This window comes from Tympanuchus pallidicinctus, unplaced genomic scaffold (genome assembly GCF_026119805.1).
Source record: "Tympanuchus pallidicinctus isolate F22 unplaced genomic scaffold, pur_lepc_1.0 scaffold17, whole genome shotgun sequence".
In the NCBI taxonomy this organism is placed as follows: Eukaryota; Metazoa; Chordata; class Aves; order Galliformes; family Phasianidae; genus Tympanuchus; species Tympanuchus pallidicinctus.
Window position 1 is genome coordinate 10157274 of NW_026294690.1, and position 24364 is coordinate 10181637.

The window sequence follows — 24364 nt, forward strand, 5'->3', positions numbered from 1 at the left end:
GTTTTTCTGTCCTCAGTTTGCCTTGTTGCCTTCGAACCTGTAAAAAATGTGGGTAAGCTTGTACTGCTGCAAAAAGCAAGGGACTGAATCCCGGATGAGCTGCTGCATTTGAAAATGGGAGAATCGGTTCAGACTGAAGAGGAATGGATCCCTGCAGCTAATCCTGCCACCAAGTGCTAACTGTACCGAAGAGCAGTGCTTTGCTGCAGATATCTGCAGAGGTGTAGCAGGAGAAAGGAATCTCGTGTGAACTCCAGAGATGGGGTTTTGTGAGGACAGCTGTCATCCTGGCCAGAGAACGGTGAGTTTCACATCCTGCTGTACTGATGTTGCTTCCAGAGCAGAGCTGGCTGCCCACTGAAGAAAAACAAACTCAGCTGGAAAAGCAAATGATGTTTTTCTTTGGGGAAGTTCTCTTCTCATTTTTGTGTTTGCCATAGGCCTTGTTTGTTTATTTGTTTTTTGTTTTTTTTTTCTTTTTTAAATGAGAACCCATTTTTGAAGTTTTCCATTGCAACTTAAAATTTTGATGATCACAGTGAAGAAAAATTTTAATGAAAGAAACAAAAAAAGCCTTTTGATCAACTGCACTTAAGAGGTTTTGCTTTTTTTTTTTTTCACAGATCTTTTAATTCAGCTTCTAATCTTTTTTTTCTAAGGATTATGGAAGGAAATTCTTGCACATTTTCATAGGACCAGATCCCAATAACTAAGATGCAGCAAAATAAAAGATTCAGAATCCTTTTTTTGCTGGGGATGAAAGTAGTACACAAGATGAAATATGCATGTTTCTGGGAGAGCAGACTGCTTGTAAACTTTGCATTTTTACTATCTTTTTTTTTGCCCATTCTGATATAAAAAGAAGTAACACAGCCTTATATTCCTCAGACTGCTCGGTAGAGTTGATGTTCTCTCTTGTGTACCATTTATGTCTCACTTTAACACATCATATTTGAATTTCACTCACTGACAGAAAAATATTTCTTTTTGCTGAGCCTTTCACTTCCATGAACTGTTTTTTTCACTATGTGTGCCATACAGGTGATGTGTGACCTGGAGCCTGCAGCCTAAAAGAAGCTCTTGCTAAGTGGTATGTGCATCTATCAGCAGGGGAAATGCTTTCTTCCTTAGTCCCTCTCTGCTGTTCTCTGATATTTTGCTATTCCTCTTTTTAAGGAGCCCTATATAGGGTTTAGCTTCTTTATGGGAGAAACAGCAGCTTTCCAAATTGAGGAAGCTAGGTTGGGTTGAATTGTTGTTTCTTTCCCGTCTGAAAATAATACTGATGAACATGAAGCAGTTGGGAGCGCCCTCAGGAAATTCCCCTTTTTGAAATGATGGAGAAAACGAGAACTTCATAGCTCCTATGGAACTGAAAAGCTGATAGACAGCCATTGCTCCCTGGCACCTCAGAGGTCTTGCTGAACATGGTGGGCTCCCTGCTTTGTGTGGAATTCTTTGGGAGCAGGAGATATAAGGTTGGATGTTACCTGATGGGTTAATGTCTGCAGTTTTGCTGTGCTTTGTTTTAGGTGGCTGTTACATAAAGTAAAACAGAAGGATGTGATCTAGCACAGGAAAAGTACCCAACAGAAAGCCCCCAAAAAATCCAATAAAATTGCTATTTATTTTACTTCTTCTCCCCCTTTTTCTCTCTAGGGGAACTAAGCTGGATAAGGAGGAGATATTTTTGTGCAGAGACAGCAGGAAATGGGGAGGGTTGGGTTTCGAAGGCATTCGGATTTCTTTATAAACATCCTTCTTATAGGAATATTAATTTTTAAACATCCTGAAATCCCATCCTTCCGCTACCCAGCCTGGTGATGCCATCAGAAGCATTCCCCTTCACATTCCAAGGCTCTGCTCACAGCAGGGAAGAGGAGAACCAGCTCAGGGATCCTGCATCCAAAGGAAAGATTGTGTCAGGCGATTTGAATAACCTCTGGGGCCAAGGATTGCAGGTGACAGGGATGTGGGAACTCCTAACCTTGGAATCTCCCTCTGTTCTCCCTTACGTAGGGAGACTCAGCCTGAGGAACAGGTTTGCGTGAAACCATTTTGCATTGCTGTACAAAGTGCAGCAGGGTGTCACGCGTGTCTTCCTCCAGGGCTGCACCCACCAGGTCAGGAAGCAGAGCTGCTGATGAATCATGTTGGTGCCGACAGCCTCCTGCTCGGGGGTTGTTATCCGAGCTCCCAACTGACGGCAGCGGGGCAGCTGGGATCGGCCATCGTGCTTTCTTTCCTCTGCTCCTGGTGACATCTACCGGCAGAACAGCCTCACATCGGGCATTTGCCGCTGCAAAAAGCAGCTTCGATATACATCACGTTTAATCTATACGCCTAAATGCGGTGTAGAATTTATGACTGTAAACGCTCCCATATTTGTTTGGGTTATTCTGTGAGCACAGGGAGGCAGATTTGTAGCAGGAAGGCAGAGTTCTTGACAATTCTGAAATGAGAGCGGAATAAATCACTGCAGCAGGTTTTATAGGCAGCACTTCAGCAGAGCTGGGAGTAAATAGGGTAATGCTATCACTGCCTAGAAAGCATTTTCTGTGGCTTAGTGTAGCCTGCCGGTTCTGCTTTTGCTACATAAAGGCTCTTGTGGCAGAAGTGTCATGCTGTCAGAGGATGCTGCAAGCCGGGCTCAGTAAGGGAATCTGAAAAAGGACTTTGGATGCTTTCTGGCTTTGCTATGGCAGACTGTTTGTTTAGGAAACAGGAATGCTTTCCCTTCTGCTCATGGCTTGCTTTATGCCCTTTCTTTTTACGATCCTGATGCTGAAAATCAGTCCCCTGAAAGAATGGCCTTGAGAAGACCCCAGGCACACTACCCAATGTTGTAAGTGAAGAAAAAGCAAATGCTGACATTTTCTAGCCCTTCAGTGGGTAGAAAGTTCTATTTGAGTAAAGCACAAACTTAAAAAATAATAAATCTATTTAAGGATGATATTCCCATTTGCATCTACTGTCCATACTATTAGTGATGAAACATTACATTGGTCTATGAATTCAGAGTCAAAATCCATTTGAACTTTAATAATTTAGCTTTAGAAGCTTAAATTCTCTTCACTGGGCTTTGCCCAGAGTTGTCCTCTGCCTGTCCATCTCCCGTGTTTTCCGTGTAACCTTGCACAAGGAGCCATGGCTCTGTTTGTGAGATTTTTGAAGCCTGCTGGAAGGGGAAGCGTTTTCCTGCTGTATGAAAGTATTTAACTGAAGACGGAGCATGGATCTTGTCCCAGTTCTCAGTGCCTTGCTCCTGTGAGATCTGAACTCCCTGGGGATACTCATTCACAGAGAAGGAAGATCGAAGCTATATTCAAAATGCTTTCTAAATCTGGTGCCCCGAGAGCTGAACTCAGGCTTGCTCAGTTCTGAGCACTCACATCAATATGCACACAATTAAGCACAAGAGACCGCTCGTGTAATAAGTTCTTATTGATCCTGCCCTGGCAGAGCTGGAAAAAGAACAAAAGAGGCTTCTGCTACAGGTGTTCAGTGGGGAAAACCAGGTATGTTCCATCAGTGCAAGGACTTGCACAGGCAGGGCAATCCCAGTGGTCTGTGCTTTTAATATGTTCCTACAGGAGACCTAACGATGGCACCTGAGGTATAGCACTGCTAAGGATGGCAGAGGGACACAAAGAAAGTTCAGCTCTCTGTATTCAGGGGCGAACTGGAAAAGGTCAAGCACGATGGTGGCCCATGAACATTCAGACACTGAAAACATTGGAATATTGCCGGACACACGTAGTGACATGAGCAAGAAACAATCCTGTCGTAAAGAGATGGGATCATATAAGAATCCCTGAGTCAGAGAAAGCAAATCAAGATTGCAAGAGAAAGTTTGACTTTGGACTATTTTCTTATCTATGCACATTTGGCTTTGCAACTCAAGACAGATTTTTGAGGACACTGCAGGGTAAGTAGACCCTTTGGATTCTGTTTGTTCACATACGAATAATAGTAATTTAAATATGATCCTATAAAACTGTACTTTAGAGATACGTCTCTTTCTATTGAGCAGGATATTGCAACAGTCCCTGTTAGATCACTTTACAATATCAGCTTAAACTTGTCTTCTTTTAATTACAGCTTAGAAGATTATATCCACTAAGTGTATTTAATCAGGAAGTACTGATCCCAGAAAGACAAAGGTGCCCAAACAAGGAAGAGCTCCCGCTGTGACGCAGGTACTTTGCTGTAAGTGGAGGTGCTTTTCCATGAAAGTGTTCTCCATTTTACACTACTGCTCTTGTGTAAGAGGTGAAAAAGCCCCTGCTGCTCTGAGACTGCAGCTGGGCAGGGGAGGAAGGATGCTGTGAAGGAAAAGTTGTGAGTGATGATTGAGTGGAGAAACTCACCTCGAGCTGCATTACTAGGGTGTGTCTGTTGGCATATAGCCACACTGGAAAGGAACTTGAAAGCTTCAATGTTTTGCCTATTAGAATAATGTTTGTACACTGTATATTTGTTTTGGTATCTCAAAAGCAAGCCCTACAGATTTCCTGAAATTGTCTGTACCAATAGAGTACAGAAAAGGAGAGACCCCTGAGACAAGCTGTGATAAGCAGGAGTTTCCTGTGATCCCCACGCACTGCTCCATTCTCAGATAGGTATTTCCCACAGTTACCTACTAACAGGGAAGTACATGTTTTGCTGTGCTGAGACACCAATGACCCCCGGCAGGGTGAGTTATGCTGTACCCTCACACAGTTGGTTCTTTGGAATATGTTTATATTTCTATATTTACAGACTTGGACCGTGGGGTGGTTATGATATCAAGAACATCTTGTGAGCACGTTCAGCTATCCCTGCACGTGAGGAATTTCTGTCTGTAAACTTGACTATTTCTGTCAATCTTACACCAAAAATTGTAGGTTCTTCTGTTCATTTTCTCAGTGCAATTTGTAAGAAATTTAATAAATCATCTCTTGATAGACACTTTAAAGGTGGACAAGAGAACTTTTGTAGTTAGCTGTGCTTAAGTGCCTGCCTACACCCACTGTTCTGTTCTCAAATGCAGGGGAGGTGTAGGTCTGGAACATGGGCTGACTGATGTTGGGTGATGGCCAAATCTCAGTGCTCACCTATGCTTTGGTTAACCCGTGTCCTTGTTGCCTTTCCTTGCCACAAATATTTCACTTGCAATTCCCTCCTTTTGTTTCTATGGGTCATTTCTTGCTTTTTCTGCTACTGAACATTTCTCTTGTTGTCCTCTTGCAGTCATGAATAATCCAGTGACCTTCGTGTGGTGATGGAACACTTTCCCAGTGTAACTTCACTATGAAAGGATAAAGCACCCAAACTCAAAGACCAGTATTTTGGTAAGCTGCAACAATTAGGAAATTACATACCTGAAGGTACAATGATGTTTTTCATGCAGTGCTGCTCAGCAGCCGGAAGGTGGGGCACAGGCTTTGCTGTTTTATGTTGGTACACTAATGGCTGCACCCACTAATTGTGAGACTTACTAACTTTGGTAGGGATAAAGCAGCAGCTGGTTGCATATTACAGTTTAAATAGTAGAATGTGAGAAAAAAAAAATGAGTATTTTTGAAGCTCACTTTCAAAACTGAAACTAGCCAGGAGCTAGCAAAGGCTGTACACCAGGTGTGGTATAGGAAAGAATCAGGAGAGCATAGAAGAGCAGGAACTGAACAGGAGCCAACGTCGTGCAATGGTCATCTGCCTCTATTCCTGAAATTTTGGGCAATAATTAAATGAGCAACACTGAGCTGTACAGATTTCAGCATAAAATTGATGTATTTTCTGTACTAATAGCAAAGACCAGGCAAAATCAAATGAAAAACAAAACAAAATACCTGGATTTGAATATAAAGCAAACTTACCATTTGGTTGCAGTCATATAAACTAGGATTAAAACCATGGAAGTCCTCCAAAGATTTACTGTCAGTTTCAAGGTTCCCTAGGGGGCTTCAGTTTGAGGGTGACAAACAGAAAATGGTGATTTGTCATGACATGGCTACAACCCTTTGGCTTCGGTACCCACAAAGAATTTGTTCGTCCTCAAAGCCAGCGCCTGGCTTCAGTGCCATCAGAGCACACCTCTGTTTAGGAGTATGTAGTAAAAGAGGCATTCAGATTTCATGGAAAATTCCATAATTACCCATAAATATTCACTCCAAGGGAGCATTGCTGTTGATTTATCAAGTATGCTGCTATGTTAGCATATTCATCCACTCAAATTTAACTGCAATTGTCCACTGTGTAGTTTATAAAGTTGCATCCTCTGGATGTACTCCCTCCCATACTCTGTGAGTCAAGCTTGGTGTCCATATACTTTGTTGGCATTGTGTCCTGAATAGCAATGAACTTGGATCTGGGAGCTCAGTCTGTGGGAAGAGTAAGTAACAGCACTCCTCTAAGTCAGGTGAGGTCCTTCCTTCTCTGCTCACTGTTAATTATAATTGCTACCATCTTCTTTCCTTTTGTCAGGGCTGCAAATCCAGTTGGGAATCTGGTGAGCTGATCTCTGACAATATCAAATGTTCTAAGAACTCTTAATCGAAGGCAGCCCATGAAAGCACCCTGGGGAGCGCTTTATTCTCTGTGTTTAAAAGGACATGAAAGTACAATAGTTCTCTTTATCCTGGTACAAAGCAGCCAATTGATCTTGTCAGTTTAATAAATAATACAATTGCTTCCATCAGACACTGTTAATAGACTCCTGTCTGGACTAATGTTGTACAGAGTGGTACAAGCACAGAAATGCTATCTGCTGCGTCTGCCCTGGATTAACCACCTCCTCCTTTATCACCTAAAGGCAAAGCTTCCAGCAGCAGTCCCTGAAGGGCATCAGGTCGCCTGATCTTCATCTCTTTCTTCATCTTTCTTCATTTTAATGTGTGCTCTTGGAAGAGACAAGCTAATTTCCTGATGCGTCTGTTGTCTGGCTGCTTCCTAGCATTTGTACAGATTCAAAGAAGCTTGGGAATGTGAAATAGGCTGCAGGTTTGCTCTTTCTTTTTTCTTTTTTTTTCTTTTCCCCTCTGTAAGTCATTCACTAAGTAGTCTCAAGATGCAAAGTTAGGCTCATGCCCTCCAAACACAGTAAAGGTGCAGGAAGCTCAGATGCAGCTCCTGGAGTGTTACGAATACAAGTGCCAGATATCAGTAAGTAGGGGCCCATAGCTCAGGGTATGGGCTGTTTCTGGTTTAGAGCCAACGTAACCAGATTATGCCCATCTGTGGATTCTGAGTAGGTCCTGAAATTGTGCATTATCAGCATTGCTTTTGGGGGAACATCAGACACAAAGATAGCATTCATTTGGAAAGTGCTGGTAACATAAGCAGAGGAAGATTTTAAAAATTACACTGTCCTCGTTTTGGTTTGCTTTCATTTGTCTTCTCTCTACCATGTCGTGAATTGGTTCTGTGTTCTGCAGAGGAGGTGTGTTGTACACAGGAAGAGTATGTATCTGTCACTGGGAATAAGTATCCAGGGTTTTCAGGACCAGGAAGACTCAGTGGGCATGGTGGGGATAGGTTGACCTGATGATCTTAGAGGTCTTTTCCAGCCTTGGTGATTCTCTGATGCTATTTCTACAAAGTATTGAGTATATATTGTGTATACGTATGTTTCAGTCTAGTCTTTCATGTCAGAGTCTCATAGGTTGTCTCTTCAGGTCATTAGATGTGCCCTTGAGTGAAGCTCTCCTGCTCAGCTTGGCAGAGGTGACAGGGTGGTGAGTAAAGAGTTGGCTGATCCTTGTGTTTGCAAGAAGAATACTTCTGATCTTATTGCTGGAATCAGTTATTCCACTGTTAATGAAACTGTACTTATTTGTAATTACCTGAGTGCACAATGCAATCACCAACAAGTAAAAGAGATGCTAACATTTAGGTTCAGAACACTTTGGTTTTCTCTTCTGTGGAAGGTAGACAGTAACGGTGCCAGGAGTCAAAGGACAGATGCATAACTGATGTTGAGCTGTTCAGATATTTCAGGTTGTGGGACAATATGTGAAGGCAGCAGATTTGTATCTCAGCAGAGGGACGTTCTGATTGAGCAGTGTGGCCCCACAGCATCAGAAGTCAGAAGACCTGGGACTCTTCTCAGTCAAAGCAGAAAGCAATTTCTGAGAACTTAAAGCACCTCCCCTCACAGCCTTTTATCCTAGATCCCTGTGTGCTCAGGTCTGTGTTTGCAGGAACACTGCTTTTGAATCATTGCTGCTTCCCTCACAGAGATAATACTCTGCTGCCCTCCTACTTAAAGAACTCAAATGCTGTTTATTGTGAATTCAAAAACTAATTGAAATTCAGATTCCTTAAGTAGCTTTTGTTATTACTTCAGAAAGAAAAATCAGTCCTTTAAATAGTAAAATGTTCATGCTAAAAATCAGTTTGCTTTACTCTCACACCCATTTTGAATTGAGGCTGCTGTGTTTGAAGGGTAAGATCCAATAGTGCCTGTAAAGCTACAATTGGTGTTTGAAAGGCAACTCTGCTGCTCTTTGAGTGCTATTAATGCTTTCAGCTGTGGCATGAAAGACCTAGAACTCTGATCTCGGGTTTTGGCAAGTCAAGTCATTCAATTCAATTTCAGAATTGTACAGCTGTGAAGCTTTACAAGTTTTGATGTTTAAAAAGGCAGGGATTATTTCTGTTCCCTGTGATTTGTGAGCAACTGCTGCTTCTGTTAGCAAACCCAGGAAGAAACCTGTCTGTCTGATGTGCACAGACTGTTACTGATACCTGAGCAGCTATTACACATCTGGCTGATAGCTGTGAGATCAAAGCACTCTCTGATGCTTTGCTGCCCTTTGAGCACCTTTTAATTGGCCCTGAACCCACGATTTAGGATCAGGAACTGAGCTTTGCCTCCTTGGGTCGCTGGGTGAAGCCAGTTTCAGTCTGTAGGAGGCTGATTGGTGCTCTCAGCCTTCTTTCTAGTGGGGAAGGGATGGTGTTGTTGCTGCCACCTCTCCTGTCCTGATCTTGGTATAGGCAGGGAGCTTGCAGACTTTGGTCTTTCCCAGGGAAGTTCTGCAGCCTTGGCCAAAGCACACTAATGTGGACATTTTGCTGGGCATACTGCAGCTATCCTCTACAGAGAAGGTTTTGGGAAGATCTGACCAGCTTTCTCGATCCTAAAAGTCACGTCCTGAACTTTCTATTTCCAGCACTATGACACTATTTCATAAGCTCACATCTGGCGACTTCTTCCTGTGAGATCATCATTTACGTTCCTTTATTTTCATTAGAAATCGGAGGCATTCTAGTTTAGAATCATAGTCATTAAGATTGGAAAGACTGCTAAGATCATCCAGTCCACCCATCAGCCTGTCACCATTGTTTAGCTGTTGGCCAAAACCAGTGGAGAATGGGAGAGCTGCAATGTGAGTGCAGGCTCTGCTCTGCAATCAAAGTGGGCTCTCTGGGACACTGCACTCCTCTGATAAACAAGTCCAACCTACAAGCATGTCCAGGTTGCATTGCTGTGCAGCAGGCATCTCATTGCATAGGGCAGACTTTGCTTGTGGGGTAGGGCAGAGCATTGGCTCTGGTTGTTTCCACTTTCCAGTAGAGGACACTGCCAGCACTCTGCCCGCAATGGCTGTGTGCAGGGAGATGAGACATGGACAGGTGCCCTGCAGAAGGCAGGAAGCAAAGTCATCCTGCAGGATGGCACTCTGAGCAGAGGCTCGATTCACGCTATGCTGCTCACCTGCTGTTTGCAGCCAAGTCTAAAGGCACACAGATAGCAGTGCCTTGCAAGATTAAACTCTTCGATTCCAATCTCTTTAGCTAGAAAGCATGTTGTTTTATCTACTGCTTGTCTCTGTCTGTTTTAGGCTGCGGTGCCTGCTGTGAAAAGGTATGCATAATGAAATGATTAAATCATGCATTTTCAAATAATCAAAGTCACGCTGTTTCAGCTATGCAGCAACCCTGTTCCTCTTAGGAGACATCCAGCCAGATTCAGAAGTTCTTTTGGATTTTATATTTCTTAGAAGGACTCTGAATAAAAAAGATAATGTGGCTGAGGCCAGTTCTGCTCTCCTGTATGCCCAGGGCCAGATTTGATCACATTCATATTCTTCTTGTGTCGCCACACACAGAAAATAACTTTGCGGTCTGATTTTATGCTCTAAAGAAAATCACTCACACTGTGACAGCACTTCAAAATATTTCAATCCTTATTCTGTGTACGCTGCTGGCTATTGCTGCAGTGCAGAAAAAACACTTCACTGAATCAGTGGTTATGGGAAGGGATAAAGTTTCCAAATCACTCTTTTCTGTCTTGATTTTTTCACTAATCCCTTGTTCCTGCTGCATCTCTGGCTTGGAGACTCTCTCTGTAACGCTGCACTACTTCAAGTTTTAGCATTCTTGATCTTCTTAGCTGCTCAAAACCACTTAAAAATTGTGCATTATGAGGTCAGGTGATGCTACATGGGCTGCTACATATGGGAGCTGCTGGTGGGAAGTCTCTCAAAGAGGCATGGAAATTTCCTTTCTCCTTGAGGTGGCTTGTGGCACTTAAGGCACTGACTCCATGGCTATTGCAGTATGAAGACCCTTTATTGTACATGCTCACAACCTTTTATACCCCTATAATAACCCCTTGGTCATGTGTACTAGCCAGGCACCTTGTGCATGTTTACATCTGGTGCAAGTAGCTGCCAAGCTTGTTTACTCATTTGCAAGGTCTTTTGCTCATAATGTCTTTGTTTTCTTTGTCCCACATCCTTTACCACCAAAGCCTGAATCCATCTTTATCCCCCAAGAAACTCATTCTTTTGAAAATGATCATCAAGGGAAAATCAAGAAATGCCCAGCATCAGACAGTCCAGCAAGGTTTGCGTCTCACATTCCACTGAGACCACTGCCACGGTTACCTCCACAGAAGTCTCATGTTTTAGGTAATGGAGTCATTTCTGTGCAATTAAGTGGTGCAAAAGAGGAATCACCACAACAGAATGAAGCCAGAGGCTCTAGTTTTTTAAGGAGAGAAAGAAATGCTGCAACCAATCAGTGATGGCCTTCCTCTCACACCTCAAGTACACGATCTGCAGCTAGAATATGGCCATGGTCCTCATGGTGGTGGCTGCTTGGGTACAAATAAGGGATATGCGATATGTTTAGAAGATGATGGTGATGATGCGATGATGATGCTAAACATGCCACTGTGAAACCTAAAGTGCTGCTTCCTTTATCACCCAAGCCTGAATCCATCTTTATCTCCCAAGATTGCAGAAAGGAAGCAAAAATCAGGGCTGCTGAAAGGAAGCAGGATCAGGCTGCATAGCCACAGTCACTTCTGCAGGATGAAGGTGAGCAACGGAGAACTATGGGAGGAAGCATGACAAAGGAACAGAAGGCAGTTTGCAGAATAATGGAAATGATTTAGCAGAAGCACCATGCTAAAGTGGAAAGCTTTGATTTAAGGCGACTTCTGGTGTGGGTCTGTCCTGATGTAGAAGGAGTAGATGGGGCTATGATCTGTGACACAGAAACGTGGGACAAAGTGGGATTGAGGCTGTGGAACACAGCTATGTGTTCTGGCCCTGTGGCTAAAGACCTTTTGGGGCCCTGGAGATTGGTTTTTGAATTTAAGCTTGACTCCCCCTGTACCACTTATCTGTTGAGCTCTTCTATGAAAAGTTATGCTCTCGTCATTGCAAGACCTTGGCCACAGCCTCGCTCCCTCTTTGTCCCACGTTTCTGTGTCACAGATTGTAGCCCCATCTACTCCTACATTACAAGAGACCCCCAGCAAAAGTTGCCTTAAATCAAAGCTTTCCATTTAGGGAACTGTATTTGCAGGAGAGGAGGCACAGCAACGACAAGAAGCTGCATGACAAAATACTCTTCTAGGATGATTCTTGCAGATCCAGAATGCAGCCTCAGGGAGAAGATCAGTGAGCAAAGCCCTCCCTCCCTCACAGTGCCACAGTTAGAAAATTGAGTAACAATTGCAGCCTATCTAAGAAGGCAGAGAAATTTAATTGAATAGCAAAATATCAGATCTGCATTTCAAATGGAGGAATTATCTCTTTGGGCCAAGCAGAAGTGTTTAATTTTGACAAAAGGAGATAAGAATTCATCTGCTCTTTCATAATGGGAACTGTCACAGCCAGTCTCATTTCTATTATGGAAGTGTTGCTGTGAGAGACTTCACATCCGCTGTGCAGTTCTGCAAACCAAAGGAAACCAAAGGATCTCAGACCAAATGACACCAGCAATCTCAGAAAGGCACAGCTCTGTACTGCAGGGAAAGGAAGTCAGCACGTGGCTGCACCACCGGGGTGCTTTTGCTCTGCGTGGGGCAGCACAGCAATGGGATAGAAGGCATTACTCCAAGCAGGAAGCGTTAATCACAGACACTGACAGTGGCACACCGCATTAAGGGACGGTTTGGACAACTGCTTTCATTTGCATTCATCTTATAAAATGAATCTGCTGTTTTTTCTCTAAATATGGATTTTATCAGTTGCCGAAGTTTAAAAAAATAAAACAACAAACAGCTTGGCAGCAGTGCAGAAAAAAACCCAGCATGCAGAAAGCAAAGAGCAATTTCTTTTCTCCATGTGAGCAAACTAGATGGTTATACTGTTTGCCTTCAGCTTTAAAATGCTGCTGCAGAACACAGCTTGATGTTTTCTTTTGCTCTGCCCAGTGCAGCTCTTTGGGACAGGACACAGAATCATAGAACCATGAAGGCTGGAAAAGATCTTTATGATCATCAGGTTCAACCACTAACTCATCAACGCCATGTCCACTAAACCATCATCCTTTGGATGGAGCCCAATCTGGAGATGCTCGGCCCCATACAGTGGTACCAATGCATCCCAAGTTCATGCTGACAAAGAGAAACATACCCTGGCTGAAGATCTTGACAGCTCAGACCTCTCACATTGTGTGTGAACTTTTTCCAACTACCTTTTGCCTTGCAGCTCTGCCATGAAGCTTGTACAGACAGACACCTCTGACTCACTCCCTGCTTTGGTCCCACATTTGGAGCTGCATACCAGGAGAAATGTTCCTGCATCGGAGAGGAGGATTTCTCTCAGCCAGGCATCCACAAAGGCACTGTTGGAAGCATGTTCCCATGGATTTGTGACCTGATCCATCTGTTCTCTGTCCCATAGTGAGCTGCAAGAGAAGAACATTGGGAGATCTGAGCTCAGGATTTGCACCTCTTGATGAGCTTGCAGTTATTGTCAGCAGTGCCCACATGAGACCTCATCCTTGTAGTGATCCACCAAGATCCACCACGTTCACTTGGCTGCTTTACCTCTTCTTTAGACCTAAAATTCCAACCATCAGCCAAGAGGGAGAGAAGAGCTGTGTGTGGTTTAGTCTTAGTGTAATCTGTTTGAAAAGTGACTATTGACAAGAGGTGTAAAGCCTTTGGGTGTAGAACGCCTTTGTGTAAATAACAAATTATACCAGTTCACATTGATTTTCTCTGTCTGAGCAATTCCCAGGTCAAATGTGCTCCTCCTACAAGTCAGAAGGTGACTTTCTAACTGCAGTCCCTCCAAACTCTGAAGAGCTAAAACCCAAATTTTTCTTCCTCTCCTTCATCACTGCTCCAAATAAAAACCTCAGATCCATAAACCAGGTACGACCATCAAGAAAAGCTGCACGCTATGGCCATAGCTGCATGCATCGAGGCAGCAGCATGTCCTGCATCCAAGGGATGGGAGCTGGCCTTGCTGGAGCTGTAGCCAATGGAACGATGTTTTTGGGAGACAGGGAGCAACCAGGAATTCACTTGCAGGAGCATTGCCTCAAGGGCTTGTGCAGCCAAGATGAGGGATTTTTAGGAAATGAGTGAATTTAAATTTTATTCATGACTGCACTCATAGAAGACTCAACATCTTTTTCACTAACAAGATGGACATTCCGAAATAGAAAAAAGATACCAAATACCAAAGGAACATCCTATTGAGGGAGAGGAAATCAAATTGATTGGACTCCAAAAATCAAAATTGAATACTTAGAATATTTCTTTCTGTACAACTGATTTTTTTTTTTTTTTCCCAAGCAAAAATTAACCTTCAGCTTTCTTTTAAGTAATAATTCAATGTCTTGGTCCTGAAAGCTGAGAGAATGGCACTGATTTTCTTTTTAGGACTTCTTTGAGGAAACAAGGAGGTAATGGTGACGAGACATGAACTAACAAAGCCCTAATAAGGAACAACACTTTACCTTAAGTTGTATCAGAGCCTAGCTCACAAGGACAGGCTACTTAGGGTTATGGATGAGATCACTGCATTTCTGGCTTTTATCTGGCCTTAACAGCTCTGTGGTTCTCAGGCTGCCATCAGCAGCAGGGGCCCAGGTACATTTGCACCGAAACCTCTCAGTGAGCACGTTGAGCAACTCCTCTGTAAGAATCACAGAATGATTACGATTGGAAAAGGCCTCTAAGATCATCAAATCCAACCATCAACCCATCCTCACCATGCCTGCTGACCACATCCCTCAGGGCCACATCTTCACGGCTCTTGAACACTTCCAGAGACAGTGACTCCACCACTCCCTGGGTAGCAGTGCCAGTGCATCACTGCTCTTTCTGAGAAGAAACTTTTCGTAACATCCAACCTGAACCTCATCTAGCCATTAAAGCCATTACCTCGTGTCCTGAAGTAGAGCTTCACAGCATGGCATGCCTCCCAAAGCTCCTTCAAGCCCTCTCTTGTTCCAAATCTCCTAGCCTCTCTCAGCTCATTCCTTTGCAGCAGGAGCCAATGGATTGCATCCAGTTTTCCCCAGTTCTCACCAGTATGTGCGATGCCAGCTTAGACCTGAACCCTGGGCTTCTTACACCTGCAGGAAAAGGTTGCAGCTTGATTTGTTTTGAGCACTGTGCCCTTCGTATCCCAGCAGCACACCTGATCTCTCTCAGACAATTTCTCTCTCATTCCCTCTCCTTACAGTCTCCCACAGCGAGGTCCCCAAAGTTATCTAATGAACACGGATGTTATGACATCCTCACACAATAACTCTAAACACCATCCCAGGAAGCATCACCTAATAAACGATGCAATTACCACAAAGATGAAAAGCAGCACTCCTGAACACACACACTGTGTTGTTCTTCGTCTTGTCGAACAAATTATTTCCGTTTTTCTCTTGAGTGCTTTGTTGTGCCTCGCTTTGTTTATCAAGCTGCCTCTTATTTTTCCTCCACAATTGTGAATGTGGGTAAGAAAAATGTATCTGCAGGCACAGGAATATGAAGTGCCGGCATCCTGGGCTGCTGCTGGAATGCAGGTCCACCCAGTTGAGTTTTTTCCCATCACAGTGGGTGGAGTGGCTCCACAGATACACTCCTGCATACACCCTTTCCTTTTTTAGTACTGTTACTTATTTTAAGCTCCTTTTCAGGTTGGTGGTATAGCTATTACTGTGGAAAGAGGGCAGTGCCTCTTTCTGTGGCAGCAAGTTACAGAAAGCTTTTTAGCTCGATCTATTCTGACTTCTACTGCATCTTGCTGATTTGTTATGCTCCAAAATAAGACCAATTAAGCCCAGCAGTCAAACCACACAGACACAAAGACGTGCATTTTCCTATCAAAAGGCATTTTTGAAACAACAAAAAAAGACACGCTTTGAGCCAGCAAATGCTATCTCCCCATTGAAGTGTGGGCAGCACCATGCAATTATTACTGAGCTGCCACCAGAGCATCACAGCTCTGTTCTCACTGCCTCCAGCCCGCGGCGCTCCAGGTTTAGGTCTGCAGAATGCCGCATTTTAATCTGCCTTGTTCACATGAGCAGAGCCAGCTGCAGCAGAAGGGAGAGCTGGCGTTGGCCAACCCAAACACAGCTGTTGTGCCTCGTTTTGAAACCTATCAGCCTTTCTGCTGTCCCTTTTCAGAGATTAAGCTTTATCTGTTGTACGCGAGGCTTATGTCACCTTATTCGAGAGTGGTTTTGCTGACAGCCTTTGAGTTTTTTCCTCCTTACCTCATCCTTTGTGGTTCTGGCAGCAAAATGGCTTTAATAGAAACGTGGCCAGGCAGAAAGCAGAGCCGTGTAACAGCTGTGTGGTTCTGCCACGCGGCCAGGACAGGGCATGAGGCACTGAGAGCCGACAGCTGAGATTTTAGAGTCCTATCAAGGCCAGGTAAAAGTGAGCACTCCATATCACTGGGAACAGTAAACAGAAGCTGTGTTTTAAATTGTGTTTATATAACAATGATGGTGAGGCACTGGCACAGGCTGCCCAGAGAGATGGTGGTGCCCCATCCTTGCAGACAGCCAAGGTCAGGCTGGACGGGCTCTGAGCACCTGATGGGGCTGTGGGTGTCCCTGTTCATAGCAGGGGAGTTGGAACAGATGGATGTTAAGGGTTCTTTCCAACTCAAAGGTTTCTATGATTCTATGAGTTTAATTCCAGAGTATTTTAGCTTTATCTGAAATCCAGATGTGAGCAAAGTGTGGGAGAGGAGGCTGATGTCTGGGCTACATGGATCCAAAGCTTCTGCTGAATTGCAGCACAATGCAGCAGTGCTGAGTTGGAGCAGCCTCCCGGCCTGCCTCTGTCTGTGGCCATGCAACAGCTAAGGCAGGGCTATGAGCAGCTGCTGTGCTGCCAAAAACCTTGCGTTGGTTTATGCAGAAGGGCTTCTGCACCAAAGATAGCCTCTGGTGTGTGGGTTACGTTTTGGGTCCACTTTTAGAAGCGAGCTGTTCCAAAAGAAGCTGAAAGTCCATCTTTCAGGTCTGTGATTACGGTAAAAGCTCAGACTGGAGTTTTTTACTGCTTGCGTGTCACTTTGCTAATGACCACTGGTTTCTGCCTCAGTTGAATAGGTTTCCTAGATTAACCAGCAGAAAGAAATAACCCTCCACCCTTGGTTCTTTCTCATTTTATAATTATCTGCAGTTTCTCCAAAGCTGTTCTTTTATCCTCATGTTTTGCTCCTGCCTGGATGTGCCCAGTGCCTTGCAATTAAAACAAAACAGCTCCATACAGTTCACAATCTAAGATCACATCTTACAAACCCTTGCTCATTAGAGCAATCCCACTGGAGTGAATAAGGCTGTTTCCCATCAGCTCTACTTGTTTGTGAAGTTTAGGAGGTTCTGGCCTTAAGTTATATGTTTTAAAATGTCAGCAAAATGTTCTCTGACTCATGGGTAATGGTATAATTGCTATTGTGGTGAATCTCCCAAAAAAATAGATACAAATGTGTTTATGTAACAATCAGAAAGCTCGCATTCCTGGAGGGAAGGAACAGTTGTTCTTTCGGCATCACTTGTGTTTTGGCCTGGAGTTGTCCTACATGTTGTGCCAAAAAGCAATAATGCGAGGGACATGGTCAACACAAAACTCAGTTTATTGGAATTCTTTATCTGTGCTACTTGGCAATGCAATGGGGTATTCAAAGAAGCAAAGAGTTTTTAAAATAAGGCTTTTTTTGCACCACCACTTTTTGGTTTTTTGGTTTTTTTTTTCTGTAGTGTTCAGTTCTAAGTATAAAATTCAGCTTTTCTGGTTTCACTTCTGGTTTGTGTTCGATTACTCACTGCTTCTGTGCTATGTGTGCTCTGAATTTAAAAGACATCTGCTTCACTTCAGCTGTATCCCCCATTGTCAGTCTCTGCTTCCTCCTGTTATGTGCTTGCTAAAATATTGCTGGCACGAATATGCAAGGAAAGTAAATGCAAAGCAAGCACCACAGATAATTGCTGATCCTTTTAAAGTGCCCAAACCTCTCGTGAGATCCGTGATGCAGAGGCTGTTAAGAGAGACAGACTGAGATTTGACTTGCAAGCAACAAGAGCAAGCATCTGCAATTACTTTATGAAAACAATCTCTGGTGAGAGTTACAAATCAATATGTGTGATGTGCTTGGTGTATTTTATTGTAATTAAACCCCACCTCACGTAGTTCCTTGGTTGCCTTGTTAGATCCTTGGCATGGGGGCAAGAGGGCAAAGGAGCAAGCCACCTCCTCTGCAGTTGGCATCAGGCAGACAGATACTGCAATGACCCCGCAGGCTTTGCTGATTTATTTGTTTGTGTTTCCCCTGGACGGATGGTGCTGCATGTAACCCACTGGAATCACAACTTGCTCAATAGCCAAATAAATACAAAAATACAATGCTGATGCTCTCTGAGCTGACAGGCAGTTTGTATCAGATAGATGTGCCCTGCCCATGTGGGCACTCTTTTGCACTGGATGGGGAAGAGGCCGGACTGCAACTCACATGTGTGCAGGGCTCTGACCCATCTGGCCAGCCAAAATCTTGGCTGGAGGAGCTGACATCCATCTGCACCCGCAGACCGCCAATGCTCAGGGTGCAGCTGGAGGTTGAAGCTAAAACAGTCCTTCTTCTAGGAACACCGCCTTGGGCAAGGCCTGTCTGATCTGGAAGATTTCATGTTCTCAGGAGAAAAAAACCTTTTCTACTTCAAAGTCATGGCTTTCCCCTACTTATACGGGTTATAACAAAAATATCTTGTCATTTGACACGGTCAGTCCCAGCTCTAGGCTGTGCTGTAGCTCATTGTTAGAGAACTCCTCATCATGAGCCCAGAGAAGGGGGAAAATAGCCAAAAAACAAAATACCAGTGGAATGTATAGGGTCAGCTTGAATAGCAGATACACTTGAGACAGGCTGTGCAAACATTCAGCCAGGCCATAAGCCAACTGCAGGTGCCCTGCATGAGCGAAACCCATTCATGCAACGTAGCCAGCCATCATCAGGGTTCTGATCAGCAGAAAAATGACCTCCAGGGGAATGTCCCCTGCTGCTGAATTACTGCAGCCAGGTATCTCCTGGTGGGCTGGGACTGGCTGGCTGGCATGGGGCAGACAGTGGGGTTTGGTACAGCCATGGTGCTCATGGGCAGGCGGCTGCATGGCTGCCCCACACTGCTGGGGTTCCACTCCCCTCCTGAGAGCTGAGTGCTTTGCTGTTGCAATGCTATGTCTGTTTGGATGGGGTTTTATAATCCCTTTCAGGTTTCGTCTGTAAGTCTTCTGGGTAACGAATTTGATGCTTTCTTTCTTCTTGGGCTCGGTAATTGCTTGGCTGCTTTCCAGTTGATGCTCCCTATGCACAAAGAGGGAAGTGTGTTCTTCTTTATGAAGGCTTTCATATATGTGCCTTCTGTTAAACACAATGGAGAGATGATTTGTCTGCAGTGCTTTCTGGGGGGGTGGAGTGAGGATGCCCACAGGGATCAAGGGTATGATTGGACAAACTTGCAGACACACGCAGGGCTGCTTTGGGGTGTATGTACTGCCTTCATGGCTATGGGCATGCTTGGCAGCTCAGTGTGCCATTGGGGAAGCTGCCAGGGCTCAGTCCCTGCAAAAAGCATCCCTCGGCAGGATGCAAGAGCACTCTCTGCTCCTGGCTGCACTTTAAAGAGCAGCACAACCTCTCTGCAAATAGAGGTTGTCTTTGTACTAGAAATGGCATTATTCCTTGTGTCAGTCAGCAGCACGCTGAACAGGTCTGGATGTGAATACCCTGGTCAGGCTGAACGGGCTCTGAGCACCTGATGGAGCTGCAGGCATCCCTGTTCACTGCAGGGGAGTTGGACCAGATGGTCTTCAAAGCTTCCTTCCAACTCAAACGATTCTGTTATTCTATGAGTCTGTGACTTATAGCTTAAGATGGACCTGCATTGGCCTCCTGCTGCAGTAGGCGTCCTTGGGAAGGTATGGATTGAAGGTTAGAGCATTTCCAGCATGGGGAGAAAGCTCAGTGCATGTCTGCAAAACCCTCCTGCTCTCAAGAAGTGCTCCCCAGGAAGGATGCTATGATTTCTGGAAATTCTGCCACATTTTGCAACATTTTAATTTCTACTGCAAAACACCTGTGGGCTACCATGGAGAACAAAACCACTGGGGGCTGTGGTTTGGTCCAAATTTTGGGCACCAGAGCAAACCTGCTAAAACAATGAAAAGCCAAACTATGTTCGTATACTCACTATATATATGCATATATATATATGCTTATATACTACATATATGCTGCACTAACAGTTGAAGCAAAGTGACAGGTTTCCCCTTTACTCTGGAAGCGAACCTGAAGTGAACTTACACTGAGGTGTTCAAGTTCTTGTACTTAAACTGAACAGAAAGAAATAGATCAGTTGTTAAAGGTGTCTTAGAGGAGATAAGTCAGCAGGAGCCTAGCTGATTTAACATTGATGCCTAAGAGGCTGTAAGTTAATCATGAGAGATCATTAACTTCCATCTCCTTTCATCCCATGGAAAAAGATTTTCCTCCCATTCTTCTGTTTTCTGACCCTTCTGAATACAATTGGAAATAACTCAGCTTTTCAATTCAGGGAAACCTTTTAATTTTGTCTGTGTATGAAACGTTTCATACCACTGTGTGGCACTTCATAGTAAATTAAATTAACTCTTCTGTGTACTCCTGAACTGTGAGAGACCCTCAATAAATAAAATAAATCTGTGCATGAGGAGAGTGTAGAAGCAGGCTGAATGTTTTCCATTGCCCTCAGAGACATGCAGATCAGTGTTTCCATCACACGTCTGTGCCTGCATACATTCAGCCTGAGTCTGGATGCCACGGAATCCTACAGGGAATGGTGGGATGGGTTGATGGTTGGGCTGGATGATTTTGGCGGTCTGTGATGATTCTGCAATTCTAACTTTTTTTCTCCTTTTCTTTCAGGTCAAAACCTGACAACCTGCTGGAGATTGACCACCGCCTGCCTGGCTGTTCCAGTTCACACACTGTGCTGTGGGAGGACTGCTCACTCTCTGGGATTCTATAGCAGGTCAGTCTAACAGCCAGATGAACCCTCCAGGTCCATGATACTCACATTAGATGGGTGTTCAGTACAAAGCAGGACCAGGCTGTTTCCAATTCTGATGGTAGCTTGCAAGCATAAGGGTTTCCCCATGGGTTTCCTTTTGGAGGGATCTTCTGTCACTGCACTGGGTGCTCTTTGGAGTGGGCTTCTAAAGCCATTTGTCTTCCTCCTGTTGTGGGGTCATGGCTTCTGTATTAGGCAGACAACAGTGTGGATTAGGGGTCTATGTTACAGTAGCCAAATGTGCAGTGGTAGCAAATGTGTAATTGATTGAAGAGTGAAGTGGAAAGGAACCTGCAGCTACTGGTAGGGCACAGAGCTCCATGTTCCCACCTCATCAGGACTTGGAACTGTTTATGGAGCTTTTACAAAGCCTACAAGATTCACTGTGCGCTTAACTGTGTCCTTTTTGCCATTAAGAACCATGAAAGCATTGTGTTCTTATAGCATTAAGTTGTCTGGCAACATGGCCCTTCTGACCAAGCCTTTACATAGTCCTATCACTAAAACTCTTTCGGAGTTTGCCAGGAAGCACCCAGTACCCCCTTTCCAAAGCAGGAGGGTGTGGGAAGCTGCTAACACCCTTGGGACACTGAGCCTTCCCCTCTGACTTTGGGAAGTTCTGCTGAATGTGTGAGCAGAGCTCTGAGCTCATGGCTGCATCCCTTTGGGTTTTACAGAGGGCACGATGCAATGCCATCAACTGGGAACCACTGCTCTCCATCATCTCCTTCTCTTGCCTCAGTCCCCTGCATAGCTCTGTCTAGATTTTAGATAAACTACACCCACAGCTTCATCCTTAAGGTTTTAATGCAGAGACACACCACAGCATTTGTCTACTGAATCAGTGGCATTCCTCAATGTTTCCACTCCTGGCTTCTGTGTTAAAACGGGTAATAAAACTGCTGCTCATTTCATCTTTATTAGGCTTTTTGAAAAGTGTTAGAAAATGAGATGCTGTCTGTTTGAGAGAGTCTCAAAATTCATGGCCTCAGTTAATTCCGTGGATAAGAAACAACCTGGAGGGCATTTTGTCTTATTCTGAGAGAATTTAAATTCAGGAACCAGTGTTTTCACTGTGAGAGAGGATGAAATTATCACCTCTTGTCTGCGAGAAAAAAGCTGCTTTCCATGACTTCCTTACAGTGCTTTAGGTGATGGTGATTTCCAGCCTTCATTTCTACATTTGTCCTCGCAATACCAGATTTTGTGTGCATGTTTTTGTGAGGCAGGTACACCACCTATTGTTAAATTAGATCAGCATTTCCAGCATCAGTAATTCATTTCAACTTGCTTACAGTTTTCCCAAATTGCAACCATCTTGGTTGCTCTAAGGTTCATTTTTGTCTAGGAGTTATCTTTCTGGCATTGCTCTACCCAGGTGAATGTAGAGTTCCTGAGGGAATGCAGATGCTGATTTGGTACAAATCCCATGCCAGCAGAAATGACATCTTCTGCCCCCGGAGAAGGCTTAGACCGAGGGAAATGCTTGTGCTAAATGGGGTTCTTAGGTAAAAGACTGCTGATTGATTTTGCAGCCAATATTCTTGAGGGTATGTGGTTGGAAGGGCTTTTTGATAAGAAGAAAAACAGATTTCTGACTCTAGGTAAGGAAAGGTTTTCCCCCTTTATTTTGCACTTAATGTAATTTAAAATTGGAAAGAAAGGTGAGATACTGGAGAGTATATGTATTCACATCTGTCACTGAAGCTAATAGGAGCTTCCTCTGAGTGCAGCCCAGAAAGCCAGGTGCATTTGCTTTCACCAAAGTACTGTTTTCAAAGCATTTGGTTCCACAGCAGGATTTCCCTCTCTGGTTTCCATGAAATTAATTGTTTCAAAAGCTGGAGTGGGCGGAAAGTCTTTTTGGCTGAGTCTGTATAGAAATACCACCATTTTTCTTTGTAGGAAAAACTGATGCTTTTAGCACAGTGTTTCTGTATGGTCTAATATTTCACTCGACTATTACACATTCTTTCTTTATTCAGCCATTATTTAACACATTAATGAGGCACGTGAAGTGGTTCAATGCAGCTATTCATTGACTCCTGTTCCTTGATAATCTCAGATGTCAACACGAAGCCGCAGACCTGGCTTCTTTGAGTTCAGGACAGATTCTGGGGATACTGTAACCAAAACAACGAGATTTTGCATTGTGTCCTTCATTGTCATTTCTAGTTTTGGTCACAAAGGGTAGGATTCAGGATTAGGCTTCTCACTAATGTGCACTTGTCCCGATGGATTGCAGAATACATTTTAGATACTTCAGCTGAAAATGGTTTTCTTTTCTTGGCTACTGCATGCTCCAATTAAGCTTTCATTGGAAAATATGAAACAGAAAACTATCTCCTTTAGCTATAGCTGTAGCAACCACACAACTATAAATTTTTGGGTAGTCAATCAGTGGCTCACGAGACCCATGGAGCCATGCCTACTTTGTCAAGCTTTGGAAATCTTGAGAGGAGGTCCTGGAAAGTCAGGTCTTGCCTTGACTGTATGGTTGGCTGGTTTAGCACCATGAACCTCCCTTGGGCTCCACAGGAGTAGTTTGGCTGGCCACAGACCAACTATCAGTGGAAATAAAGCTGAGAGGGCTATAAAACCATATATATTGCACTGCAGTGTGGATGAGGATTAACTGGCAGAATAACTCCACTTTATTACTTTTTTTCCCCCGCTCCTAATCTTTTCTTTGTGTGGAGCAAGAGTTTATATTCTTGGCCAACCATACTTCTAGATAATACATAATCGTTGTTCCCTCTCAGTGATGATTTTACTGCTCACTTACAGCTGCTTTAAAGGGCAGCAAGAAGCTTTTCCACATCAGCAGTGGGCATCTGTAGAAAGCAACACGAGGCTGGTGCTTCCAGCTCAGAGGCTGTAGGATGGGGGTGGATTTACTCTCCTGTCTCACATGTGGAAAAAGCCTCTATGAGAGCAGAGGACTGCTAAACTGAGCTGCTGGGGGAGAGGACATAATTGAGAGGTTAAGTGAAACACTTTGAGTTCCTCTGCTCCATTAGCTCCAGGGTGCTTACCTTATACTGCATCCAGCTGGTGAGAAGAAAAGCATGTCTCCATTGAAAGAGATAATCTTGTTTTGTTTAAATCCATTTCTGAAGCTTGCAAACCAATTTCTCTTTCAGACTGCCCAGTTCACTGAGCCAAACCTCTTCACAGTAGCGTATTCAGTTTCTGCTGTAACCTGCTACTGCTGCTTTCAGCCGCAGCTTTAACCACAGAAATCACAGCAAAAAAGTAAATAAGTAAATAAAAATCCCCACAGTTTGCTTTTTTTTTTTTCTTCAGTGACACTAGCTGCACTGTTAGCTGGGAGGAAGGTCTGGGGAAGGCATTTGACTGTGCTTGCTTCCTTAGCTAAGAGAGGCACTTGAATCTTTGTGGTTTTGCTGAAATCACAGTACTGCTGAGAACATCTGTAGAAAAGAATTAGCTTTTTCTCTCCCTCCCCCTCAGTGACAGCAAATCTTTGAGAAGGTCAGGTTTAGGGATGCTTCTGTGGATTATTTTAGCTATGCTGAAAAGAATAGAGCCCATTGCAACCAGC

The 24364-nt window shown here is 44.0% G+C and overlaps 2 protein-coding genes across 2 annotated transcripts in view; both read left to right on the forward strand.

Moving 5' to 3' along the window:
* The window catches only part of TMEM43 (transmembrane protein 43), a 372149-nt gene that overhangs the window by 12756 nt on the left and 335029 nt on the right, over window positions 1–24364 (forward strand). The gene's annotated exons all lie outside the window — the stretch shown is intronic.
* Window positions 2175–24364, forward strand: part of CHST13 (carbohydrate sulfotransferase 13) — a 51508-nt gene continuing 29318 nt past the window's right edge. The window contains exons 1-4 of the mRNA XM_052678927.1: window positions 2175–3928; window positions 4102–4199; window positions 5233–5333; window positions 20655–20760. The gene's annotated coding sequence lies outside the window, so the exon portion shown is untranslated. The remainder of the gene's footprint in view (window positions 3929–4101; window positions 4200–5232; window positions 5334–20654; window positions 20761–24364) is intronic.